Here is a 27,911-nt window from a genome sequence, read left to right on the forward strand (position 1 = left end):
ACTCAACAGTAAAGTCACTGCGTGATTACAGGTTGAAAAGTTTTAAAAAATTCGTACTCACAACTATAACTCAATTCAGATTACTTTCAAGCAAAATTCATTAAACCCTGATACATTGATGAATTGTTTTATACTAGTTGGTTAACTTCTTTTCTGTAGGGAGAATCTGCACCCAATCAACTAGTTACTGCTAGGTAGCTTGTAGTAAAATCATTTAAAGATCATTTTCCCAAATCAGTATTTTTTAATCAACAGCATTGTACTGATTCCATGATAGACAACAATCAAATAAACGAAATCGAATATTGCATTGCGATCGTAAAAGATATAATAGTGTTGCTATTGGTTATAGGATTAAGTTCTCTCACCTATAAACTAATGTTCAATCTCATGGTTGACATTCAAGTGATTCATGATCACCTTAAATGCTGACTAAATAGAAGTCAATCAACGACTTCAAATCATAAAAGGGTGCTATGATACCACCCATTGCGTCATGGTATTGTTTTAAAGTTTTTGGGAGTTTTCACACTCAACTACTACTGATCGTCAGAGAGAGAATCAAAGCTATTCATTGACCGTGAACCGATCATCAGTAATATTCCTCTGACTACCAGACAATTTAAACGAGATTTCTGGCCCCAGAAAGACTCCTGCAGGAAATCGCGGAGTCTGAATCCAATTAAAAAAAATTACAGTTAGAGTGTAAAATACATGGATATATGGCTATTTTTACGCTTGAATTTGAGTAACAGTAACATTAAGGCCACCTTTTGAAGGGTTCCTTAATGTAATCTATGTAATTACACCTCAACGCCTACAAGAGAAGCTATCTTTTGGGAGCCTGTAACCTGCAACGTCGATGGAACTTTTAATAATCACTTTTCACTTAGCGTGAAGAGAAAATAGATTGTTGGAGATCAACTACAAAAATTAACATTGTAAGATTGCACACATTGTCTTTAACTATTACGCTAGTCAAATGTAAATGGTGTTTTAGCCGAAGGAATGCACTTGAAACTGACTGCCCGAGTTGTTTGGTTGAAGAAAAGCTGTTTAACTGTCGGCTGGAAAGCTGCTCTTGGAATTTACACTTAATTTAGTGCGAAGCTTGAGATAGATCGTATCAACAACTTGCATTGTCGTCCAAAATTAACTCCATTGAGTGTGTGAGAAAGTAAGGGGCAGTGTAATAGCTATTGCCTCAAGTCCATTGTAAGACCAAACGCGTGTCTGAACAAAGTTTGAAATACTTATCTAATACAGCACTTGCCGCTCCGTGCAATTCTAGAGTTTCCTTGTCGTCCCGTAATACCTGTTACATGTTACCTTATCGCCTTACTGAGAACAGTGCTTTGAATATTTCTGTCCCTTTTTGTTTTCAAGTGCATCCCCTATTTTCAGTTATAGATTCCTTTATTATTATTAGACTAAGTTTTCTAAAACCATGTATAAGAAGCTAACTGAGGACTGATCACACTACTGCGTAACAATAGTTCCTTTTAAAAATCCGAAGGGAGAGGGGAAGCTGGCAATCGACTATCGATAACTCGAGATTGACAAACTATCATAAAGTCCCCTCTCCTCCTACAATAAGAAACGACAAATTAAAGTAAAAACAAAAAAAATTAAAACAACACCAGTAATGCCTATCCACAGAATACACCCCCTTTTAAAATACGTTTTTTTTGCAAAGTGAAGGTCAGTACTACAAATGGTAGGAATAGTTACTGCTATGAAATTTAATATGAATAAAATATTCTTGTAGTGAGATATCATTCTGCTACTTGAGTTCTTTGTAGGAAAAGTATTTTTGTGTCGCAGCTTACAGCTTTTCAGTATAGAAAGATTATAATTCATATTTGTGATATTGAAAGACTGTTAGCTCTGGGTTTATACCTCAACGCCGGTTTGTTTGTTTGTTGTTGTTGTTGTTTTTTTTTTTTTATTTTAAGTTGTCTCGTAGAAAATTTCTACTTCATCCGGTCGGAAGTAACGGTTACTTCCTCCTGCGAGGAATGTTCGTGCGAAGGTGCTGCCGTAGTTGTACCCACTCGGAGAGGCGTATTCGTGACCAAGGTTTGCGTGTGAATTTGTATTAGATGATGCGTAGTCAGAAACGTAAATGTCGTGACCACCCCCAAAAGTAGGTCCATAAGAGGAGCAGCTGTATGTGGAATAAGCCCTTCGATAACTGTCTTGTCCCGTTTGAGTCAGTTTTACCGGCGCCCATCCTGGCTTGTTTACCAACGAAAACAGAAAAGCTTTGGAATCATATCGATAACCACAACTGGACACTAATAAGAAAATAAAGAAATTAAAAAAAACAAGCAAACAAACTGACACATATATCTGATGATTACCGCATGAGATAAAGGTAAAGTCGCACTTCAGGTCTAAGTGGCCCACACAGGTGGTTGGAGATGAACCTGATCACCTTAGTATGAAACAACTAGGAGTACCACTCCAACCAACCTACATCCCCTCTCCCTGAGTAGTAATGCGTCCATCACAGGACTAACTCAGACAGTCTTTTGTCGGTACTCACTTATACGCTAAGGAAGGCACTGAGACAATGCGGAGTTAAGGCTACGTACTTTCTGACGAAACTACGCGACAATATAGAGATCAGCTTAAACTCAAACCACTGACACTTTGATCTACCGATTAAAAATCCAACCCGCTAACCATTTCAGTTGTCATTAAAAATCACCCAGTACCACAAGTTAACGAAAAGCTTGCAAACAAAGACGCGTCTTATTGCCCACAACTGGTGCTTCAGTTACGGATTGATTCAAGGCTAACAACAAGGTGGTCACTAATCGTTTGAGAACTGGCAGATTGTTTCGGGTTTGAATTCCTTGCCCTAGAATAATTGAATAATAATAATTGGTTTAATGAACTTGACAGTTTAATGAGAGAAGTTTAGTTATCGCTAGAAAAGCAAACTGAAGAGTCAAGTCTTAGCCACAATGACTGACACACCTCAAGGTTGCATTGCATAGGGACACTTTGGGCCCGTTTCTTAATACTTTTAGATGTGGAAAAACGACCAAAATTGTCGTTTAGAAATTAACACATATTCATCGGATTTACGAGAATAAGTAGTAGTGATGGTTGTTCTAAAATGAGAATCAAAAAATAAAATGCAAAAGTGTTTTTTTTTTAATTCACATGATCAGCGCAGTTAAGTCAATGTTCTGTGAGTTTTACACTGAAATCCTGACACATAAAGAGTCAATTATTAAACGACGGCTTAGACGGTGTTTTACAAAACCACGTTCTAAACCATTTTCAATTTTGCCGACGCTTACAAGAAGGCTTGAATCCCAGACTAGAAAATTGCTTATCTACTTAAAGTAAACCACTTATAAACAGATTTGGAGGACCACTGATTGCCTTGGGCCGCGGCCTGAGTTATTTAAGTTATTTTTCGTAGTAGTTAATTTCATTAGTTATTACATTTTATTCTTTCACCTTATCTTGTAATTTTAATATGTTGTGCCTGAAAAGCCCTGTAAAGGGAGCTGTATGTATGTATGTATGTATGTATGTATGTATGTATGTATGTATGTATGTATGTATGTATGTATGTATGTATGTATGTATGTATGTATGTATGTATCTATGTATGTATGTATAACTGGCCCTAAATATTTAAAGCAATATTGCGCCATAAAAAATCAATGGAAACTACTAATTATAAGTGGTCTCGAGTAGGATCCACAGATAAGCTACGCAAATGAAAGGCATACAAATTTAATAAGGGTGAAGAGTTATCGAGAGCAATTAACAGTTTTTAGTTAGTTGATCAACGACAGGAAACGATCTGGCTCATAGAAGATACGAAGAACTGATTTTGAGAAGTAAAACCAGTATGCTATGAAATCAGGCAGCGAATCTGATGTAAACTTAATTATCTTTACATGTGTCATGTGCTTCCTCTTTTTGTTGGCTGTTTTTTTCGAATTTAGGACCGCTAATTAAGCTTGAAACAAAAAGTCTTAGAAAACCGACCATTTAAACGAAGTTAAAACCGAGGTTGACAAAGTCGTAGTCTAAATACCACCACTTTGCCCGAGATTCCAGTTATTTCAGCTAGGTTTAGGCGTGGATTTATGTGAAGCTTGCCGTGGTTTTTAAAGCAGTCGTCAAAGCCTGATTTTGACTAAAACGATGTCTAAATTGACCTCTCTTTAAATAACCGGCCTAACCGGTCTAACACGGATGGAGTAAAATACTTTCACATGTTACATTCGATTTATTCTCTGATTTACGATTTATTTTCTCTCTACTTTACGAGGCAACCCGGTAATTAGCTTTGAGATATTTTAATCCAAAAAAAGGTTAACTGACAGTTAAGGTTTAAAATGATGTTTTTTAAAAGGTTACTGTATTTTAACATCGGCGATTGTACTCTTGATTAAAAACATAGATTACGATGGAGTCCATTTCTCAATAATATGCCTCACGTAGAGTTCCTGGTATTTATCGAGTAAACGTCAATTCCATTACAAGGTTGAGTACACCTCTTTTGAATTTATAATCACTCCAAACAAGGTAAGGTCACCACCAGGAGTTAACTCCACTTCACAGTGTTATTCTAACCCCTTGAAAACTACTGCGCATTTGAAATACTAACTTGATATAAGGTAAGGTAAATCAAGTCACTTACTCCATGAGTCACTGGTGTATCCTCCAAATATATACTGGCTGACCTTTATTATCGTCACAGTAGGACCCTTGTTATCGCACCCGGAGTGAAAGGTAGATGCAGCCCAACCATCAACAGACGCGCGCCAACATCGCTTCCAGGTTGATGACTTGCTTTGCACAACGGGCTTTAGCCAGGTGTTTAATGCTGTCAGGTATTTGATGTTCTTTCTTAGGATGACTGAACGTGCTAAACCAGCTAAAACAAAATAGTATACATGATGTAGAGCGACGGTAAACTGATCACATAAGTTAAGACCTGTAATGGTTTTTAAAAGGAGTTCCCGGAAAATTCGTGTTAAAACTTTTATTTGAGCTTTTGGCGAGGTTCATATTGTCTGACAGTTGCCAAATATAACTTAAGACGATATGAAAAGAGAGAAAGCCACCTAATATTTCCAACATAACTCGCTGACCAATCTAGTTAACATAGAAATTCGGTATGAATTGTTTCTTTCTAGCTGGTTTGCTTGTGAGGTTCAGAAATTCTTCTCACATGTACACTCAGGGCGAGCCGTCTATCGAAAATAAGTATAAATCTACTAGCGTTCTATCACGAATGCTGCTCTCTTATTGACTACACTACTCACTATCCATTCTGTTGTAGATAGTCAGTAGCCTATCAGTGTGCAGTTGTCAACAAAATGGCAGCGGCTTCGTCTCGTTTTCGAAGAGTCCGTGAAGAGGATTTTCGGATAATTACTTGTCGGGGCGATTCTAGAGAAGACAAAAATTGCAACGGAATATGAAGTGAACATTTTTCAAGGTAAGAAAAGGAGTAGAAATAGGAGACTGAATAATTTTATTCTTCATTGACACTTTTAAAAGTCGGCAATTTTATAATTCTGAAAACATTCAAATATACGTTTCACTGACACATTTTTTAGACAACTTGGTTTCCAAAGGGCACTTTTACTTCAGTATATCTTTAATTGTTATTTCACAATAGAAAAAACTAGGCTCCTCGTCTCAGTTTCGAGCGAACGAATGGTTTTCATTTAATATATCATCTTGAATGAAATGCAAAGGTGCGCAGACAGAAGCCAATGCAATTCGACCTATTTATATCATTATTCAATAAAAATGTAATCCTGTCTTGTTGTTCAGTTTTAAACGACTAGTCTCTGATTCTAATTGACAATTAGATTATTTGCTCTCGATTTCTATGCGTGATAGTTTATTCAGGCTTCGCCCTCATTAACTATCACGCGATAGAAATCTCGAGCTCATAATCTAATTGTTAATTAGAATCAATGACCCCCTAAAGCTAACCAGATTCCGGATTTGACTAATACTTGGTCGCTTTGGGATGCTTCTTATCATTAGGTCAAGAAAATTTGGTCGTGTATTTCTTAGTTTCATGTCCCAAACATTCCGAGCAACACATTTTCATGTTTTATGAGCGGACTTTTCAGTGGATTTGTTTTATAAACGGCGAAGTTGTAATTCAGAAAACCAGCAGTCACTGAATATTAGGAAACTTCAAGAATGGGGAGGCGGTGCTAAATCTGAGATACTAATTATCTACAGGAAAATTTTACTTTGAACTTTGCAAACATGACATGAATTTGAAAAGCAGATGCCGAACAACTTTTTATCTTGTCAGGTTTATAATACCTTGTGTCATGTCTATAGCACGTAGGCGTAAACAATGTCATACTTAATCGTTTTTGTAGAAAAAGTCGAAATTTTTCTTTTATTCCAGGAATTGTCTCATTCATTTCTAAGAAACCTTTTTTGGTTGGCATGGAACTTTCAATACCTGGGCATGTCGAAGGTTCTTTTTAATTTGAGCCGCTCAGTTAAATGATGTTGCAAATGTTAAAGTCATTTCCTTCACAGTGCAAAAATTTCGGGAAGAGTGGAGCTGTTAAAGTTTCAGACAACATTTAAGACGTCACGTCGGAACTCTAAGAACTGAACTAAAGACATTCGCTCATTACAGCAGAAAAAAACCCGCAATTGATCAGAAAAGGAAAAATGAAATATGATTGGTTTTGAAATAATTAAACCATACTATGAAAGCGAGGTTAAGTGTAAAACTTTTCATGTAAAAAGTGGTTTTGTTCGCGTATGAATGATAACTAATTTTCGTAACAAAAACTTCGCACCTAGACTCGCTTTCATAATGAGAATCAAAGCAACTCGGAAAGGGTTTATTGCAACTCTTACCTGCGTAATTATGGCATTCAAAGCCGTTTCCAAGGTAACCTTGGTTACACTTGCAGGAGTATGAGCCCCGTGTGTTCGAACAGGTGGCGAACTCATGACAGTAGTTTCGCTGCCTTGAGCATTCGTTCAAATCTGATCAAAAAAATTAAAAATACATCACATTGCACGCAATAGCGGCTTTGTCGTTTTCAACGTTAGCAGTCCCCACCAGACGTTTCAATGTGCGATTGAGGGTCGAAGTCAACACAGGCTACTCATCGCTGTAATGTGTACTCTAAGGAACGTAGCTAAGGGTGTCCAAGATTTCATCTAATGTGAGAAGCACAATTAGTAATGTCACACTTAAAGTCATATCCCTAAGTCTACTAATCACTCCTTGAAATCTACGAATTACATCTTGAGGCAAACAGTCACGGTTGTCTATTGATCATACTTCACCAGTTTCACTTGTAATAAGCCTACCTTTCTTACAAGTATACTGATGACAGTCACTGCACTTGACGTCATTCCATTTGTAGTTGTGCTCCACGCCAAGTGCGTGCACGCAGTCTTCTTCTCTAAAATGATTTGGTTGATTTTTAGCCCAAGCTGTAAAGTTCGCAGCTCCATGATCCGCCCAAGTGAAGCTACCCTCCGTGGAGATGTCATTCAATCCCAGCCAGGATTTTTCGCCATTATGACGATGCTGCAAAAACACGTTTTCTTCATTATTGTTAATGTCAACAAGGACTGAGTTTTTCTTGACGGCATTTGTTCAGCGCTGTGGTCCAGTTTGTGCATGTTTCACTTGTATAGTAACAAAAGCCATTGAAATAGCTCCAGTCAGGATCACAGATGTCTGCAATTAAACAATAAGAGATTTTACAATTCAGAACTGAAATAACCAAAGAATAAAATTAATCATCAATAATTTTGGCTATCAGTCAATACTAATCAATGTTGATTAATGAATTGAAATTTTGAAATCAGTCATGATTCAGTGAGGTCAATCAATCAATTACCAATTAATCAATTTGTTAATATCAACGCATGGGATGAGGTTTCTCTCTATATTCGAGCTAGAGGCTCATGTGTAAAACGAAGGACAATAGGAAGGAGTGACTTAACCTACAAAAAACAATCAAAGAAACAAATTTAAGCATTGAGTAAACATAAAAATGAAAATGAAAAGGAAATATATTAAATATTAAAATTAGTAAATAAGAAAAAATATATCTGAAATGCTTTTACCCACCCACGTTAACAGCATAAAAAACTCAAAACGTATATGAATAATCCCAAGTTAGTGTAACGAAATTATGATACCACCCCAAAAATTTAAAGAGATGACGCTAATATATTTCCAGATATCTGACGTGTTATTGTTGGAAATACATGTACACTCTTAGCAAAATGTCCTCAATGGATTTAGAGACTTTTTATAGACTATTTCCGCATTCATGAACTGTCTAGGTTTCCAGAAGTTTCCAAGAAGCTATTTTGAGCCAACTGTGATGTTTTTAAGGCGGGAAATTACCGGTTAAACCAGTTTTTGGCAGGCTGTAATTCTAGAAAGTTCTGCCACGTTCTATAAGCGAATGCGTACTGTTCACTCTCTCTCTCTCTCTCTCTCTCTCTCTCTCTCTCTCTCTCTCTCTCTCTCTCTCTCTCTCTCTCTGCTTTGAATAAAAGTTACGTGTTCCGAGTGCTGGACTCGTTTCGGTGTGTTTTCTGACTGTCGGCGCATTGGTGAGCGAAAATCTTTTCAACAGTTATCATTCCCAGTAAGATGATCAACTATAACCGTAGTTGTCCTTAATAAGGCTGATGGCAGATCGATATCAAAAGGAATTAATGAATACAATAAAGGAGACTTTGGTTGACTATCGATTGGCCCAAAGATGAAACGTTATTGGAAACCAAAGTGCCATGCTGTGCCTCTCGGTTGCTTTAGAGTTTCTGCTGAGCGATCCTGATCTCAAAGATTTCACTTCTCATCCGACGTACTGCATATGATCTTACAGTATTATTTTTGGATGTTACGATGTTTTATTCGGTTCACTAAGATGAAATTACCAGGAAAAGACAAAGTATTTACAGACCTGTAAGCACCGCATAACTCACTGACAGCGGATCATATCTGGTCTCGTACAATTCCTTGACACAGACTCTGAATCCAGAGGAATTCATGTTCTGCAGAGGTAAACTTTAATTAATGCTCACTTGCTACTTTAGTTAGAGTTTAAGAGTGTTTCCCAAAATATTTGAATACTTTATATATTTCATTGCTAACAGATGAACGTGGCTGAAACATTAAAATCAAAACCTATAATGCCGTAGCATTTTTTAGAAAGGACGATTCATGCAACCTAACGTTGTTGAATTGTTTCTCCATTTTGAAACTCACTGGTTTTGTCACTGACATTGCGTTGCTAGACTAACAAAAGAACAAAGATTAAAAGCAAATATTATTAATAAAGAAAAAGAAAAAAAACCTTAACCAGCTGGGAAATATATCCCAAAGTTTCTCTTTGATTCCTTAGAAAGGCTGTTTTCCATTGGAATAGGTAAAGTTTCGTAGTAAAAGTAGCCTCTATAAAACAAAGCTTTACCTCTATCCAGGCTGTGATGCCGTTGTGCACTGGAGCCGAGTTTCCACTTGCCGTAGTGCTGTGATTAGCGGATATTAAAATCGTTGGTGTTGAGTTATAAGCTCTTGTAAATGAAACAAACTGCAAGAGAAAAGAAACATTAATACTACTATTTATTTATTTGTAATTAATTAATTAATTTGTTTATTTATTTAAACGTTCCCCAACGTCTCATGCAGTTTTATCCATAAGAGTAAAACTATTCGTCTCTCTATCTTATTTTCATTCTCATCGATCTCTAGCAGGAAAAAAAATCGTGTCGCACACAGTCCTCCATATCCTTGCTTTATTTGACATTAGCTCGTAAGCCCGCATATTCCGCAGAAGGGTTCAATGCAAACTACCGCACAAAAATCCTTCGGGGAATTGGCCGCGGAAACTCGTTTTAACTTTAAACCCTGTTGCTATCTAGATCTAGTCAGGTCATCGCGCAGAATGCCTACTGTTCTTGGGACATTTACTTACTGCACGGCAAAAATCATAGATCTGTAATATAGAGTGTTTTCATTCACGTGACTACCGGCCATATTGGTTTACTGAAACAAAAGAAAGTATTTGCATAAAAATAGAGGTCAATTCCCAGAGGATTAGTTTGGGACACCAATATGGCCGCCATTTCTTTGTTTTGGGACACCAACATGGCCGCCGTGACGTCATGTGAAAACACTCTATTAGCGGTGAAGCGTAAACTGAATGACTGTCATTGGTCCAAATTTACGCGCGCACTGCTCCGCAGGGAATACCGTTCACCTTATCAACTTGTCGGAGCGGAGCTAAAAGACAAAGGCCTGATGAATTATGCTCTTTCTATTGTTTTCTAATATCGCACCTTTGCACTGTGGCGGAATAAGTGTTTTAACCCTTTAAATCCTAGGTGTGTGGTATTTTTTTCAATGACTTTTTGGCAATAAATAGTCTGAGCCACTTAATTTCTCCATAAATGGAGATGAAATAAAAATATCTGCGGTCTTAAGAAACTGTGGTCTCAGGCTAAATTGTCACGTGATGCAAGTGACGGTTGTTGTTTGTTTCGAGCGAGTGCACGAGCACGAATCTGGTAAAATCATCGCTTTATAAGTGTTTTTCGAGCCATTTTCCTCTGCAGAAACCCCCATTCTGGCATCATCAAGCTGGAATGTGGGTAGAGGCAATCCTCTGAAAGAAAACAGAGGTGAGAGGTGATTTCATGCTGACTGAGTCGCCAAACATGCTGTGTAGCAGACATGGAGGCCCACGAGTGAAGTTGCCTCTCTGGCCGTTTTGTGGATGGATTCCAGGACCTGCCAAGGCTATTTGGGCGAGTTTGGAGTAGTAAAATATTCAATGGATTCGAAATTTTGCTGGTGGTACTGGGTGGCTCGACACTTATAAAAAAACTATGAAATGGAAAGAGCAGGAGTTCTACGCTCGCGCTATGGCTGAATTACCCAGAATTCTCTTCGGGCGTAAACGAGGCAACGTGAGATACGCAAGACTGGGTCTGATAAAATGGCTGAAGTATAGCCCTCGGAAAGCGTTGAGAGGAAAACTTCCAGTCAGATACCAAGGTCTGACCTTGAGGTTTGCTGTAAATATAGACTTTTCAATTTTGAACAAATTATTTGGATTAAAATTGACGATAAATAAGTGTAATTTTTGATGTTATTATTTGGCCGAACAATTGGCATTTAGGACTTTGTTGCCAAACGAACGGTGATATGCAGCGAAAATCGGGAGGCGTAGTCGATTTGCTGGGTTTGATGATGGAAATATACATCAGCTGGTGTCATTCACACATTATCATGACGTTGTAGCTTAAGTTAAACAAGAAGCAATTCATAGAAGCCAGAACGGTGTTTTCGACGCATATATGCGTTGTTAGTATGCGAAGGGTTAAACTAGTATTTTCCTTTCAGTAGTCTAACAGATCGAGGGGTTTTTCAAGACCGATTGATAAGCTTCACACTATTTTTGCATAGGGCAACTCTTTCCTTCCGCTAAGCCACGGCAAAAAATCATTCGAACCTACGATAACTTGAATGCTGTCTGGACGTGCGAAAATCTTGAGTTACTTATTATTAAAAAAAAGTTAGCGCGTGCGTTCCTTCGTATACCGTTCTCTTTGTTGTGAAAAAAAGAGAAGCTTTAACTAGAACATTCTGCTAAGAAATGTTGAAAGCTACAAGCTATTGACGGTACCAGTGTTACAGAACAACGCACTTCCAACACGCTCCCGAGCAGATTGCGCTAATCGGTAGCTGAGAGACAGTATACTTGATTGTAGAATTGCAAACACTTTGCTGGGTTGCCCACAAACTTCTCTTTATCTCCAAACTGCTTCGCCGTCTAGTTCGAAGTGAAACATAGAGCTGTTTTCATTAACAAAAGGAGGTACAATATTGCTTAACAGCGGGTGGATCGGGTTTTCGAAGGAGCTGCTCTGAAGAGAACTCCCGATCGCTTGCGTTTTCGCTTTCCTGGTTCATTGCGCGACAGGTTTTCGAATGAACCAGCCGTGTGCCAACAAGAACACTTTTAAAATTCGCGGTAATTGGAATATTTTACAGTCAAGTGGTTTTCTTGAGTAGGCTATTGTTAGTTTTGACATCCATTGTTATGCAGACCTGTGCTTATGACAATAGCTCTTCGACCCAAGACGCGCCATTTTCAAACGCAACTCCAACAGCTAGTTTTCAAACTCAAAAGGCGAATGGTTTCTGTTGACCTATTTTCAAAGTTGAAACGGGTTTTGTTTCAGAAAAGACCCATCTTTCATTTGCCGCGCGTGAAAATTTGAAAGGCCGTTTGGATTGTCAGAAAATCGCTTCTGAAAACGGCCCACATACAAAAAATGGCCTATTTTTGTTCATTTTTAAACGCAAAAAGCGAATCCTTCAGTTACACCTTCTATATCCACTTACTTTTCGGCTTAAATTGAAGATACAACCTTCTTCTTTAAAAAGCCGCGCGTGAAAGTTACAATTCTAACCCCAGGAAATCCGAAGAGTAAGTTTCCTTACCTCACAGTAAGCGTTGTTGTTTTCGTCTGTTGGTGGGTTTGTGTTTGGAAAATTGATCGCCCCGTGCTCGTTAAACAGCGGTTTGTGGAGTTTGGCGAACGCGAACCAGTTCTGTCAAGAGAAATAACAGTGTTAAATGGAACCACTGAATACCAACCAATAAATGTGAGAAGCCACTGCCAAATCTGTGAGACGTGTTATTGAAAGTGAAAGTATTATTTAGTCAGTGACACAGGCATACTCGGAAGCCAAGAGAACGAATTGCGAGGAAAAGCGTTTTATCACTTAAAGGGAGAGTTTCACGGTTCGGCGCATGTGCGAGCGATAACGTAAGCGCTGTCAAGCCAATTGTTTTTGGACCAATTAGAAGCGAGTACACAACACCGGCGGGATACGGCGGGCAAGTCTTATAACTTTATAAAAATAAAACTGACCGGCCAGTGTTTCGGTCACGTTTCAGAAAGAAACAAAAAGGCTGTCCGTGTAAAACACATGGGGATTTTTGCAGCGCCGCTTCGTGAATGTCCCATGACATTCAAGAAATGCCAGAACTTATGTGAACGTATACGGTTTATTTTAGTACAATGTCGATATCGACCTTTTTTTATTACGTGCGGTTCGAAAAGCCGAGAAGCTCCCTCAAACTTACGTACTTAAATCCAGTATTTCATCAGCATTCAGTGATAAACTTACTACAGTGTGTACGCTCGATAGCCTGATTTTATTAGACCAGCGAGAAGGCGAAGAACGAGAAATCCGCAAGCTTCAAGAAGCGATGCGACCGTTTAGTGACAACAACACTGAGCGTCCTTCCGAGTTGCTGGAATGCATTTGAGAAAACTCTGCCACTGTGAATGGCAAACGCAGTTTGCCATTCACAATGACCATAATTTTATAGATAAATGAATACCTTACAATAGATTTTGTAGTTTGCCGCAAATCTTTTGGATTTTTTTTTCTACTGCCCGCTATTCGAGCCCGCTAAAAGACGACTACAACTAACTCGCACATTTGATCTCATATTTATTCGCTTCGCGTCTCAGTGTTGTACAATTGTTTCCATCCAAAGCAAAACACTGATGTTTGATGCTGTTTGTCCGTCGAATTCTCCGTTTTTGACAGTTGACTTCCATATGAACAAACAGTACGATTGAAATACAGAAAATCCTCGCGAGTTCATCTAAAGCCAGTTGGTGACCTTTGCCATTTCCAGCGAAAGCAGATGTATCGCGAAATCGTTGTCTATTTTAAACAGACTTATCCCTTTACCAATTTTCCACGTTTGGTGGACGTATCTTGTTAACCACACAGGATTTCTACATCCACTCCACTCTGTCCGCTTTAACTTCTGTGCTTCCAGAGAGTCCACAGAACGTTACGTCGCCGGTCGGCCGCGACGTCTCCTTGCCGATCCATCGACAAAAATGTTGTTTTAGGATGCTAAAACACTTTTAACCTTACAAAAATCGAACTTATATTTACAACAGGAAACAAAGTTTATAAAAAGTGAAGAACGAAGAGCGGATGATCCAAATTCGGGCGCGATTTCAACAGATTGTTCCACTACAAGCTCGCATCGAATTTAGTGTCGATTTATTTTTGAGCCGGTCTGCTCGCATATGCGCTTGACCGTGAACATCGGCCTTTAAGTGTGCTTTTTTTTCATTCGGGTGGAGAACGTGGTAAAAAAGCAACTTTTTGAAAACCAAACAGTGCAGCCTTTCGGCCTGAATCTCGAACTTACTCCTTTCACAAATTACTTAGAAACTTACAAACAAAAACCTAAATATCTCAACTTTTTCAAAACGAAAGAACCTAAGTGTTCTAGGTTATAATGACGTATTTGTTAGAGCTTCTTATTTTATTAAAAATTTTGATAGTATGCTGTAGGATTCGTGCAACTTTCAACTTGCCTAAAAATTGATCAAAACTCCAATAACTTCAACCAATCAAGGGATTGAACATTAATGGTAGTAGCTTTGTACAAAACACTTTTAGTTAAGAACATACCACGTTAATATCTTCATGCTTTCCATCAAAATTTTGCATTTCTCTAAGGCATGCCTTAAAAGAACTCTTTGTAGTATCCTCGACCCAAATGAGAGCGGCATCATACTCATTCCCTGTCGTCAAATGTTCTGACGTTACAAGAACCACAGGCGCTTCAGCAAACTTGTCCTAGAAAATTAATAGAAAAGAGATGGTTGAAAGTGGCAAAATTTAGTTAGATAACAAGTTTATTAAAATGTTTTGGACTCGGTTTCCTGAAATTCCTAACAAGAACATCCAACGTATATATCTACATTATATATTTCAATTCCAAACTACCAATTTGTTTTACACAGAACGAAACTGTGGCATAATTCAACTGAGATGATTGCTGATTGTGTATCAGAGCTACCTAGAGTTCAGTTTTGGCTTTATATTAAGAGCGGCTGCCTGTGAGAATCGAGAACTGCATTTCAGCGACCACTTAGTCGAATATCTGATATTTCGCCTGAAGATATCTAAACTCAGGTGAATTAAGGCCTGGGCCTACATTCCTTTCCCGAAAAATTGAGGGGGTGGTGTAACTTTGTTAGCATTTTAAATGACACAAACTGGCTTAAGGATCTACTTGATAACAATATATGAAAGGGTTAGAGAGGTCATATCTTGTCACGTGACCTACATGAGTTATTTTTAGCTTAAAATTCTTTAGAGCAAAATGGGAACACTTTTTATTAATTCCTCGAGGCTACCAACAGTTTTATACTGTTAAGAATATTGCGTATATTATTTCCAGGCTTGGCAACTTTGAAATAGCTTAAAGTGTATATGACGCGAAATCTTTTATTAGCTTGTTAGGAAGAGCTTTCAAAATGATGAAGAATGGCATTTATTTTATTGCAATAGCATTCTTGGTTGCGGAGTTATTTAAGATTTTGGTTTATGCAAATTAGACAACTTGTGACGTCACAAGGTGGACACAAAATAAAGGGAAATTACAAAATTTGGAATATCTGTACAAATACTACATCTACAGGATTGAAAATTTGCAGGGTTGATGTGCTGACAGAACTACACATTGTGATAGTGGCTATGATGTCACCATAGCAACGTACTCATTACCAGACCTCTACCTTCCCAAAATGACAAGTGCCTTATTTATTGCTCCACAGTCAAACAGAATTTCTTAAACTTGTGCTGTGTAATGTCCATATTCGCTCACACCCACTGAATAAACATCAAGGGCAAATAGCGCTTCTTGGGAAGGGAAACTCTGATTTTATCCTTTGGATGGTGAGGGCCTGGAGCCCATTGTTTTGCCATGGAAATGTCACAGTGGATCATATTATGAAACTTTGTGATGAGTATAACAACTCTACAAAGTTTCAGTTCCGTACAGAAAAAGGCTTAAGAGATATTCCTTTTTTTATTTTACATAATTTCGTGCCCATCTTGTGACGTCACAAGTCCTCTACTTTGCATAAACCAAAATCTTGAATAACTTGGCAACCAAGAATGCTATTACGATAAAAGAAATGCCACTCTTCACTATTTTAAAAGCTCTTCCTAATAAGCTAATAAGAGATTTCGTGTCATATACATCTTAAATTAAAGGCACGAAAACAACAATGATTTTTATGGGAGACTGGGCACTAGTACAAAGCATTGTTTATTTTCACACCTAACAAAAAAATCAATAATTTCCAAGCACAGAATTTTTATTTTCTCCCTTCTTACCTGCCTGGTACCAGTAAAGGTAAATCACTATCAGTATAAACAGTTCCCATTTTTGGTGGAAAGTTTTTCAGCATTTTCTGGCCGTACCGAGTCACGTGACCTATTTTGCATACGTCGCACATACCAAAATGACAAGATTTACAAACCTATAGGTCCTAAGTCTTACGATACTAGGACCAAAGCCTTAGAAAATAGACCACCCACTGACTTTTGATCGACAGAACTGCCAGACCCATGCCTTAATTTACTTGAGTTGGATTAACTACTTTCGAAAATCATATTTTAAAGTTCCACTATATTTTACTTTAAGAGAAAATTGCAAGAGTTTGAAATGCGGCCTAGGTGCGGTCACGGGCCGATGAATACCGCAGCAGTTTAGGTCAAGTGTTTGTGGATCGGTTCTGATGTCATAATTTATGACGTAAATTGCGAGCCGCAAATATGGCACGCATATTCGATGTTGAGTAGAAAAGAATTTGAATCAGCTCGAAACAAATAAAGTTCTTCTCTTCGCCTCTCGAGATATGAGATTCAATTTAGAGAAAATTACATACCAGAAAAACTTTTATTAAAATGAAAATACGCATTAGTTTTGGACATTTTAAGAAGCGTACACATACCTGCATGCTTTAGAAAGCAGCCAACGAGTTTGTAATGTTTATTGTATTAATTTTCTTGTGGAATACCTGGGTTATTTCACACCGTGAACGGGACTTCGTCCTTTGACAAAATATTTTCGCGGTTTTCATCGGCTTGTGACCACACCTAGTCCGCATTTCAAACTCTTGCAATTTTCTCTAAAAATAACATATCTTGGAACTTTAAAATATGATTTTCGAAAATAGTTAATCCAATGATATCTTTAGACGAAACATCAAGAATTCGACCAAGTGGTCGCTGAAATGCAGTTCTTGGTTTTTACAGGCAGCCGCTCTAAAATGCTCTTTTCTTAAGTCCTACCTTGGGAAAAGTTACATCTGCACAGTTTGTCCCAGACCACCACGTTTCCAGCTGAATCTTTCCGGTCAAGCCCTCTTGTGGGGCTCCTTGGTACGCGATCCAGTCGACAGTTGCAAATGGGTTGAAATTCTCCTGTTTTCGCCCAGTTTGCAAAACGCAAACAGTGAAATTTTTGGGACTGATATTTTCACTCCATGACGTCACTGCGTCGTGGACTGTTACGGAATCGTTAAGTTTCATGTGATTAACAGTAACTTGAACGTAAACCTGTTTGTCAGGATAGAAGCGGTATGGAGGAAAAGTGACTGTTTTGCAGCTGGAATCGGACCATTCTGGAACATGGAGGAGTTCTACTCGGCCTCGAACAATTGGAAAACCTGGTAAACAAGTAAACGTGTATAACGTCAGTTGGTCAAACTGATAACTCACTCTTTGGTAGGTATCTGATCTGCAGCACCTTTCACGATGTGATCTAGCTAATAAAGTAACAGTTGTGTTCATTAAAATCGCATTTGTATTTTCACTAATACTTCCGTATTAATCTCTCACTAGTTTCGTAGGTCCCACGTACCCGATTAACTTGTGGTCTGGTAGATGAGACCTTGTTTTTTGGTTATTACGCTTCTGCTTTTGTTATTAGCTGTCTTTTGAATATTCTGCAGATAGCCGAGTGAGGTCTTTGCAGAGTACAAGTTTTTCGTGTCACCAAAGAAGACTGTACAACCGTATCATATGGACTTCTGTTGAGCTTTTATGCAAGGTATTATTATAGAGTATCTCTCTTACCTTCACAACTGCCTGGATGGTACACAAGGTTATTTTCCAGTCCTCTACAGTAACTTAACTCATGCCAGCATTTGTTGTCGTATGTTGTTCCATTTGCAGTGCACACTGGATCCTGATAGGAGGGACATTGATCAAAACACTCACAGCGGGCGTCATGCGCACTGTAGGTCTTGCACACTCCAAACCGTGGGCAATGCACATTAAGACAGGGATTGAGATCTGTGAAAAAAAAAAAACAACAATTAAAAAATAACTAAATATTTTCTTTAATGTCATACTTGCGTGTAAAATGAGAGATTTCTTGAATAACTTGCTTCTTGGCATTGTAAGTAAAGATTACTAACTTTGGTAAAATTGGAATAAATGAATAGAAATATTAATAAATAGAATAATTAAAAAGGTGCTTAAAACACAAATATCAAAAAATAATAAATAAAAAACCAACCTCCAATCACAGCATAGCTGATTGTTAAAGGGTCGTGACCGCTTCCTGATCCCTGTAAGTCTTTAACGCAAAACTTCATACCCTTAAGGCCAACCTCCTGCAATATATAAAAACATTTTTATAACACTTACTCACCTTTTCAAGTTTAGGTAAAGATTTTAATTTTTATCCAAAGTCCTTCCAGACCCTACTCTCACACAAGGAATGTTGAACGTGTCTAGTTCAGCCGTTCATCCACATTTTAACAGAGTACGTTCCGATTATCATCATTGGGTCCGCTTCCAAAGGAGGAATGTTGAACTTGTCTAGTTCATCCGTTCAACCCCATTTGGAACAAAATGAGTTCTGGTTTTTTTCCCAGGGTCCCTTCCCACCAGAGGATTGTTTCATTTGTCAAGTTCATCCGTTCAAACCCATTTGGAACAAAGCGAGTTCTGATTCTCTTCTCAGGGTCCCTTCTACATGAGGATTGTTTCACTTGTCTAGTTCAGCACTTCAACCCCATTTGGAACGAAGTGCTTTCTGATTTTTTTCTCAGGGTCCCTTACCACAGGATGATTGTTTAACTTGTTTAGTTCAGAACTTAGACACAATTTGGAACAAAGTTGCTTTCTGATACTTTTCTCAGGGTCTCTTCCAACAGCAGGGTTGCTTCACATGTCTATTTCAGCGCTTAAACACAATTTGGAGCAAAGTGCGTTCTGTTTCCTTTCTCAGCGTCCATTCCTACACTAGGATTCTTTTATTTGTCTAGTTAAGCCTTGCAACAGCATTTGAAACAAAGTGCGTTCTCATTTTTTTCTCAGGGTCCCTTCCCAAACGAGAATAGTTTCATTTGTGTAGTTCAGCTTTTCAACCCAATTTAGAACAAAGTGCGTCCTGATTCTTTTCTTAGGGTCCCTTTTTAAAGGAGGATTGTTTCACTTTTCTAGTTTAGCCTTTCAACCCCATTTAAAACGAAGTGCGTTTCAATTGTTTTCTTAGTGTTCTCGATTGGGAACAAAGTGCGTTTTGTTTCCTTTCACAGGTTCCCCTCTCAAAGGAGGATTGTTCAACTTGTCTAGTTTATCCGTTTAATCCCATTTGAAACAAAGTGCGTTCTGATTCTTTCTCAGGGTCCTTTCACACAGGAGGATTGTTTTACTTGTCTTGTGCATTCGTTGAACCCCATTTGGAACAAAGTGCGTTCTTATTCTTTTCCCAGGGTCCCTTATCACGGAGCAAAATCCCGTCTTATAGAGCGAAAAAAAGACGCTTGTAATATGATACCTCCACCCAGGCCGCGATGATGTTGTTTTCTGGAGGAAGGAAGCTTTTCGCTTGACGGTCATATTGGTGGTGAACGGAAACAAGGACCACTGGCGACGCATAGAACGTGGTGTTAAAAGGCACCTTCTGAAAACGGTAGATCAATGAATAAACAAAAAACAAATTAGATTGATAAGTCAATACGCAAGTTCTAATTAATCTTATCTAACGGTGAAGTAACTCAAACAATCATAAGGAAAGAAAGTTTATTCAGGAACTTTTGCCATACCACCACTATAAATATTAAATTTACATTACTTAAACCAGCTCCCTGACACTAGTTTAGCTTTTTAGTTATTTTAAGGAGCTGGTAAGCCCTTAACATTTCAAAATCAACTGAACGTATCAATAATTTTTTAATTCCGGTAATAAAGTCTTGTTGTTGTTGTTGTTGTTGTAACTATATGTTTATTTTTATATTTATTTATTTATCTTTTTATTTATATTTGTTTTATTAATTTTTTAATAATTTACTTAAAAGAGCTGGACATTTTCATAGTGATTTCCAAAGGAATATCTTGAGGTAATGTTTTTTCTTTATTCTCAATTCTTGCCTGCTGGGCAATGTATTGATAGTATTAAGAGAATATAAATATGAACCACAGATGGTAATTTCACTTTGAGTGAGGTATATTATCTTAGTATAACAAAAAGGCAAGCTCTGATTTGCTTCATAATAGACCGAGGTGACTGACAGCTGTCACTTGCCTGACAGAATCCATAGTTGTCGTTAGCTGAAGGTTTGCCTTTGTTGGGAAAAACCGCTTCTTCAGTGATCGTAAAACTGAGATGAGAGCCATTGCCGAGGAAAGCGAACCAGTCCTATAAAAAGAAAAATTTCAATTATTATTACTGGTCTTTCGATCGAAGGGAAATTAAAATTAAAAATATTTTTGATGTTACCGCCAAATACAGGGTGGCAGTGAGAGAAGCGGGTTGTGTTCTGTTTTAATTCTATATAAAACATAACTGTTCTTACAGCCACATTTGTTAACCGCGTGTAAACGAGTAACATGCTACACACGACAAGAAGCACGTGAAGGACCGCAGGATCTTGACACGTGATAAAACCCTTGGCACGAGACAAAATTATTCTATGTCCTCAAATCATAACACGACAGTCGGTAAAAGGACCGATTGAGTACTTGCAACTCATGCGGATGCGTCTAACAATGTTTTTCATAGAGATTCCGTAGAAAAAAGTGCAGTCGTGTTAGATGAACAGGGAATACAAACAGACTATCTTTAACGCCTAGTCATAGCAGCTTTCTCTATAAAACAAGTTTGCGCTGCATTAAGTGAGCGCTTTGGATTAAATTTTTTCGAGATTTAATATTAGTCCAAGCATTTGATAATACATTTAAACAGAAAAAGCACCATTGCCTAAGAGGCTTTCGATCAGTAATCATTTTCACGAACTTTAAATTGAGTTGAGTCACCTTTACTTGACTTCTTTTCAACACTTAGTGGCCTACCACAATTGTATCCTGGTGTTTTCCGTCAAAAGGCAAGAATTCTCGTATACAGACTTCAAATCCCCGACTTTCTAGATTTTCCAACCAAACATAAACGGCATCATTAGGTTTTGTACTGCGAGAGTATTTAGCGGTAACAAACACAGTAGGTCTTCCACCAAAGCTCTGCAAAGCAAGTGTTTGAATACTGCATCAGGCAAATGATGATTCAAATTATACTCAGTGGCTACTATTTAAAAGATACACAATTGTCTCTGAAAGGTAAAGTTTCATTTAATACAAAGTTCATACCCTGGAACAAGAAAGGTGAAGGGGAGGCAGATATCTCGATCGAGGTGTGGCCTCCCGGGCAAGCTAGCCAGGGAATCAAGACCATTAACAACGTTTCGCACTACATTGGGACGTTTCTGCTTGAATTTCTAACCCTTTGAATTTGGCATCAGTTCTGATTCAAAGAAATTCCAACATGAGTCAGATGCTGAAGGGAATAACTGGAGACAAATACAACATAAAATTACTCCTTGCTCCACGGGAGAAGCCGGGACGAACACAAAGAGAGGCTAGAAGCTGTTCTTATGCGTCGTTAGAAGCCGGCGTGACACTCCACCATGCAAAGTGCAAGTTCAGCGCTAAACCTGTCACGTCATAACCTCCAGTGCCATCGAGGATGATCCTGTAAACTTTCTAACAGTTGCAGACCCACCGCCACACAGAATTTGGCGTACATTTCTTGGCATGGTGAAAAAAGTAAGCAAGTTCTCAGAACATCTTACTGACAAGACGAACAGCACCAGAAAACCGTATCCGAAAGCGAAACAGTGGATCTGGAAAAGTGATTAGCAGAGCGCGTTCAAGCAAATCAAAGCCGACCTTGCACGAGTCCCGGTACTAGCCTCATATGACATGAACAAGGCCTAGTTGGGGTCATTCTTCAGCCCCATCCAGACAACTCCTGGATTGAGGCCAGTATCGTTCATGTCAGAGCGATGCCACCCACAGAAACCAAATACGCGCAGATAGACCAGGAAGCTCTAACTCTGACATAGGCGTGCGAGGAATCATGGGAATACATCGTGGTAAAGTCAATCGTTTTGGAAACGGACCACAAACACCTGGTACCACATGTGAGTAGTCACACACTGGATCAAGTTCTGCCATAGAGCCAGCGATTTAGAATGCGACAAAAAAAAGATTCCATTTCAAGGAAATTAATCGTGTTCTCGGAAAGAAGATGTCATAGCCGATGCGATCTCGAGACACCAAGCTCGAGGTCAAATGTTCCAGTTGACAATCTATGATAACGAAATGACTGCGCGTGTCGGAAGCGTGATAACTTCGCTGCCTGGCTCAGCCACAAGACTGCAGGAAATGGAAGCACAAGAAGCGGATCCAGTCTGCAGCCAGAGATCAAGCTGCACTGCTAGGAGGAATGACCTGACAGGCACACATCAAACGATAATGGTCCTCAGTTGGAAAATACAGAATTCTCACACTTTGCCAAGGAGTGGCGAATTAAACACACCAGAAATAGTCCAAAATATCCCCAGAAGAGCGGAGAAGTCGAAAGCGAGTCCAGAACATGCAGCGAAGAACCTGCTCAAAAAAAAATGAACCCGATAAAGGACTGCTTCGGCCGTAGTTCTCGGGAAGAAAAATAAATAAATAAATAAAAATAAAATAAAAAGGAAAAGTGGGGATGGGTAGAAATGAAGTCAAATGTAAAACAAAACAAAATAAATCAATAGAAGATTAAAATTTAGGCCATGAGAACTCCTACGCCCCCCCCCCCCACCCCCTTCATACTAAGAGACTTGCCACGTACTCCTTCAATGAAGCATGCCCAGACTAAAGTGCGTGTAATTACCCTTAAGAACCTTTGACCGAGTAAACATTCATCCAACACACACCGCAATACCTGGATCAATGAAACACAATTACAGGAAATTAAAGCTATGCTGGCCAAGAGTTGTGTTAGAGCAATGAAAAATTGAAAAGCCAAACAAAATATACTATATTTTTATTTAATAACCGGGTGACTTTCAGGTCATGCAATTAATATTGAGAACTTTAGCTTCATTCTTAAAACACCGAGAAGCTTTGTGAAACAATAATAATATGACAGATTTGACAATGAACTCAAAGCAGATCATCAAAGCATAAAAATTCGTGTTAGAGGTCAATCCTTGGTAACCCTTTAAAAAACACTTTTTTAACTCTAAAAAGCAAATCAGGGTCTATTACTGGAGAAAGTCAATTATGGCTATTTCAATTATTGGTTAAAAAAAAATAACACATTTACCTTGGGTTGAATGTGACAAATTCCTTCTATAGGTCCATAATCTTTTTTCAAGAGAGATTAACTGTTTTCGCTATTGATAATCAAATTCAGGTGATGTTGAGAAAAAGTCAAGGCAAAGCAGTTTATAAATAAAATAGCCTTGATCACTAGTGGTGACTGACACTACATTGTTGAAGTACATTCTGACCCTTGAGTATGAACGGCGCAAGGCGGTTCTAGCGTTTCAGTCTATGTATCAGACGAAGTTCTCCATAGTTTCGTTCATGAATGGCCTAAGGGTGGTTCTACCTTTTGAGTTTGTGCTGGGTGGAAATGCTTAGTACGTCTCTTTATCAGCGTTCTCCTGTAGTTCTGTTTACTAACCTGGATAATAACCTCACTTTTAATTTCTGAAAGAAATGTTTACGTTTTGGAACTCATTAAAATTAATGTTTTGTATTTTTCTCGGTGCTGCTTTTCTCGATCATTGAAATCGAGTCCCAGTTTTGGAGAATCTGCAAAAGGATTTCACCATTTAAGCGATATCTATTGCCATCAAATAACGCACTGTGCTGAGCTGAAGGGATAAACATTGTTGTTTAGTGCGCACTAAAATGGGAAGTCACTGAGTACGCACACAAAAAAACTGCTGAGGAAGGTTCATTGATGGCATTCCCCGTAAAACATTGGTTCTGTAAGATTCGATAGCTGATTCTCCTTGGTTATTGGCTGATCTAAAAGGTAAAACGGCAAGGAAATTCAAAATGACAAGACTCGATACGCAACGGAACACCTTCTCTACTTGATCTAACTGGGCAGGGCAGGTGGACCTGTTGGTTTTAAGCGTCAAGCGGGCAACGTGATAATTGAAGAGTTAATATATCGTTAGCATTAATGTCACTTCTATTGTCTAACCTGAGAAAAGGTGACTTTATCACACTTGGTTTCTGTTGTCCATATTCCGCTGAAAAATACACTTCCATGTGATATTCCTGGCTCGTCTTGGAAGGCCACCCAGTTGATTGTTCCTGTGCCATTTGTGGAGCCTGTTGCACGCTGACATAGCTGAAATCCTGAAGTATTTATCTCGGTTGCCCAATAAGCTGACGGTGAATGAACATTAGAGGAATCCCCATGACTCAGTGACACAAAAACTCGAACCTAAAAGGTTAAAAAAGAAGATAACAAAAAAACTGAGCAGTAGGGTAACATCTTATAAATAAAGATTATTCGTTTGGATTTGCCAATCATGTGGAGGTAAACATTGCGTTCCCCCTCTTTCCAAAATCTCCAGTGTCAACTTAATAAAAACAACAACTCCTCTGTCTTAGAAATATAACTAAAATAAAACAAGAATGATTAGAGAACAATCAATCTTTTTCCCTTTGACGCTCTTAAGGAGCTCAGTTAAATAAATTCGTATCCCTGGATTGAGAGAGGAATATTACAGGACCCAGTAGATATATTCCATATGTCATCATCGCCCATAGTCACCTGTCATCCCTTATTGTATATATTTTTATTGTATATATTTATTTCTTTGTTTATTTTATTTCATTTTTAAAGGGGTGGGGGCTGGGGGCTGATTTGTTTTCCCCTTAGCCAATCACTATCCCTCCCACGATCTATTTCGAACAGTTTGTTTTCACCGCTTTTGTCAGTCATCTGATGTTTAGATAAACAGTTACATTTGTCAGAATCAAGCGAAAATTACTTTAATGGGCCCCATTAATCTGTGAAATAACATGTAACGCAGCATCAGAATCATAGGTAAAACAAGACGTTTTGCTGTATAAAAAACACCAAATTCCTTTCTAGTTGTTTGGCATTGTATATTCCAAAAGGGGAAGTCGCTCGCATTAAATATCCCTTGGGTTCTAAAAAGGGAAATCTGAACTTCCCCAAGGATATGATAAACAACAAGTCTCCCCGGAATCACCATGAAACTCATTATCATTCTTAGTGTTATAAACTTACTGTCCCCGATCCACTGAACGTCTGAGGAAATACCACATTTGTGCAACGTGGTAATGTGCAGTGATCAGGCACATCACAGCCGCTGTTGCAGTTCCACCCCTGTGGTATCTCAGTTGAATTTTTTCTTCCTCTCTGCATGGTGACACCTAAGGATTCAAAACATAATCCGGTTTGAAAATATTGTATTTAAGGAGAGAATAGAGGGAAGGGGGTGGGGTGCTTATAGTGGGAGTAAAGGTGCACCACACGGAAAGATAGTTAAAAAAATAATAATAAATTAATGGAATAAATGGCGCATCACAGAGAGCACCCGCACGTACAAAAGCAAAACAAGTAAGCAACCAAAATCGATTTCTTCTCATGTTACATAACATGAAAGTAATCAGGCATTATACTGTTTTGAAATCTGACAAGCTACTCGTGTAACAATGAACCCGAAATAGAACAAAACCTTTCTGCAAGTAAGAACTTGTACCAGTCCAGCAGGAAATCCCATTAATTGTTTTTAAACGAGCAGATGTCAGAGGTCGCATATTTGCTAGAAAGATATTAAGGCTACGTAAACAAGTCACGAACGTTCAGATACAACTGTCTCAATGAAGACTATTCCATTCCCAAATGATGATTGAGAATATTTCCAAGCAGCGTTTACATATTCAATGTTTTTGACGAATGTCAAAATAATCTAGCCCACACTACACACTATTCATGAAACGTAAACCCAAAATGTAAAACCCAAAATAGATTGAAGTCTTCAGAGAAGACGTTCTTAGGTGGCCATAAAATCCTGCAACCGTTGAGAAAAATTACATGATATATTCTCACCGAATTTATTTCATTTTCACTGTTGAACTTCATAGCTGACATATTTAGTGGTAAGGCTATTAAATTCGAAAGGGGGTGTGTACATTCCTTATTTTGAGAACGCTATAGGAGGAAATATTTCCTCTAGTTGGTAAATATTCGCTATTCATTTAATGTACTCGGGACGGAGAGAAGATTGTCTGCCGAAAGAATGCTCTTCTTCTGAAATTGTGCTTCAAGAGGATAAAATGAAATAAAAACCTTATAGGCAAGTTTGGTCGGCTTGTCGACAGTTTTGATTTTTATACAAATAGGTTAACTACAAACGTGTCATTGTTGTCAATTTCAATGGATGCTGACCTCTAGAACTGTTGTGCTGCCAAGTAACTGTAAAACACGTTTGTTCTACACAACTTCAATTTTAGTTGTATATTTGAACCAAGAGGTAAGTTAACTTTGCAAAATTGAAGCTACAAAAACAAATAACGGAAATCGGTATCAAGGTTGTTGGATCTTGCAAACGGAATTAAAGGGTGGAATTCTCCAAGGGCATCCCAGGCTGTAAAACCCGGAAATGTCTGTACATATCCTTTTATAAATGGTACGAAAAGCTTTTCTTTCATGGGAACTTCTAAAAGACGACGCAATGGTGTTAAAAGAACTAAATTTCGTTGCGTTTTATGTTTTTCTTTCGTTTTCGTAGCAATGCAAGAAACATTGGGATCTTCCTGTGGCAGGGGAATAATTGACATCCATGTTTAACTTTCCCTTGCAAACGAAATCTTTTAAGATTAAATTACGTTTCGAGAAGTCTCGGAAACCTTCCAACACTACGATATCTTCAATAAAAGGAGAACGCACATGAACGTTATTCTTAGCATTTCATTAAATGAGTCAAGTTATAGTACGGTTGCTTACCTTTCACGGCATATGGACAATTCCCCAAGTATAAGAAAAACACCAATGCTGATATTTTCCACTGATCCATCTTGAAGCAATCTTGGGAAATCTAAAGGAGCAATCCTTGTTTTGGACCTTTACGCGAGCTGTTTTATAACCCCTGTTTGACAACCCACGTGATTTCTCATACGTTAGCTAGGGTGTATCAATTCCGAATAAAACAATAATGGCGTAAAACAATGATGGCATTTGCGCAATTAAATAAATTACACGATAAAAACTTGGCAAGGACAACTTACCTGTGACATTTTTAGGCAGCCCAAGTTTGAACACATCATCTTTTGTTTGGAAGCCCAAAAATATGGCTCTATGGTCTGGATGAAAAAAAAGAAAAAACAATTTCATCATTAATAATATCATGCAAGTTTTACTGTTTTACTAATCAAAGTATTGACCATTCTAAAGCGCAAGATAAAAGCCGGAAAATATCACTTAATCATAACAGTTAATAGATCTGTGATTAGATAGCCGAGTAGCTTAATGCAATGGGGATTAGATTATATATCAGAATGAATCACGTAAGATTCATTTGCCGGTCTGGACAGTCATCACTTCTGCCTCTCCCTTGTTTTTCCTTTGTTAGTATTAAATTTTTTCCTTCCTCTCCCGTGTTTTCAGTTCCCTCCTTTTCCTCGGTGGTTCAAGTCTCATTGCCTCTATTTTGCCGTTGTAAAGTAT

The 27,911-nt window shown here is 38.3% G+C and overlaps 2 pseudogenes across 1 annotated transcript; both read right to left on the minus strand.

Annotated features, from left to right (window-relative positions):
- Positions 1-27,911, minus strand: part of LOC146453613 (uncharacterized) — a 37,853-nt pseudogene that overhangs the window by 4,348 nt on the left and 5,594 nt on the right.
- LOC146453614 (uncharacterized) lies at positions 856-27,282 on the minus strand (annotated as a pseudogene). Its single transcript, XR_014859471.1, has 17 exons — positions 27,192-27,282; positions 25,470-25,615; positions 24,408-24,653; positions 21,215-21,379; positions 20,448-20,561; positions 19,701-19,826; positions 18,432-18,528; positions 17,987-18,205; positions 17,201-17,577; positions 14,525-14,692; positions 12,515-12,625; positions 9,477-9,596; positions 8,967-9,057; positions 7,348-7,723; positions 6,886-7,017; positions 4,676-4,912; positions 856-2,297 (listed from the first exon to the last, which is right to left on the minus strand). The product of XR_014859471.1 is annotated as an uncharacterized LOC146453614 (transcript).

Source organism: Pavona decussata, unplaced genomic scaffold (genome assembly GCF_977016875.1).
Source record: "Pavona decussata unplaced genomic scaffold, jaPavDecu1.1 SCAFFOLD_329, whole genome shotgun sequence".
In the NCBI taxonomy this organism is placed as follows: Eukaryota; Metazoa; Cnidaria; class Anthozoa; order Scleractinia; family Agariciidae; genus Pavona; species Pavona decussata.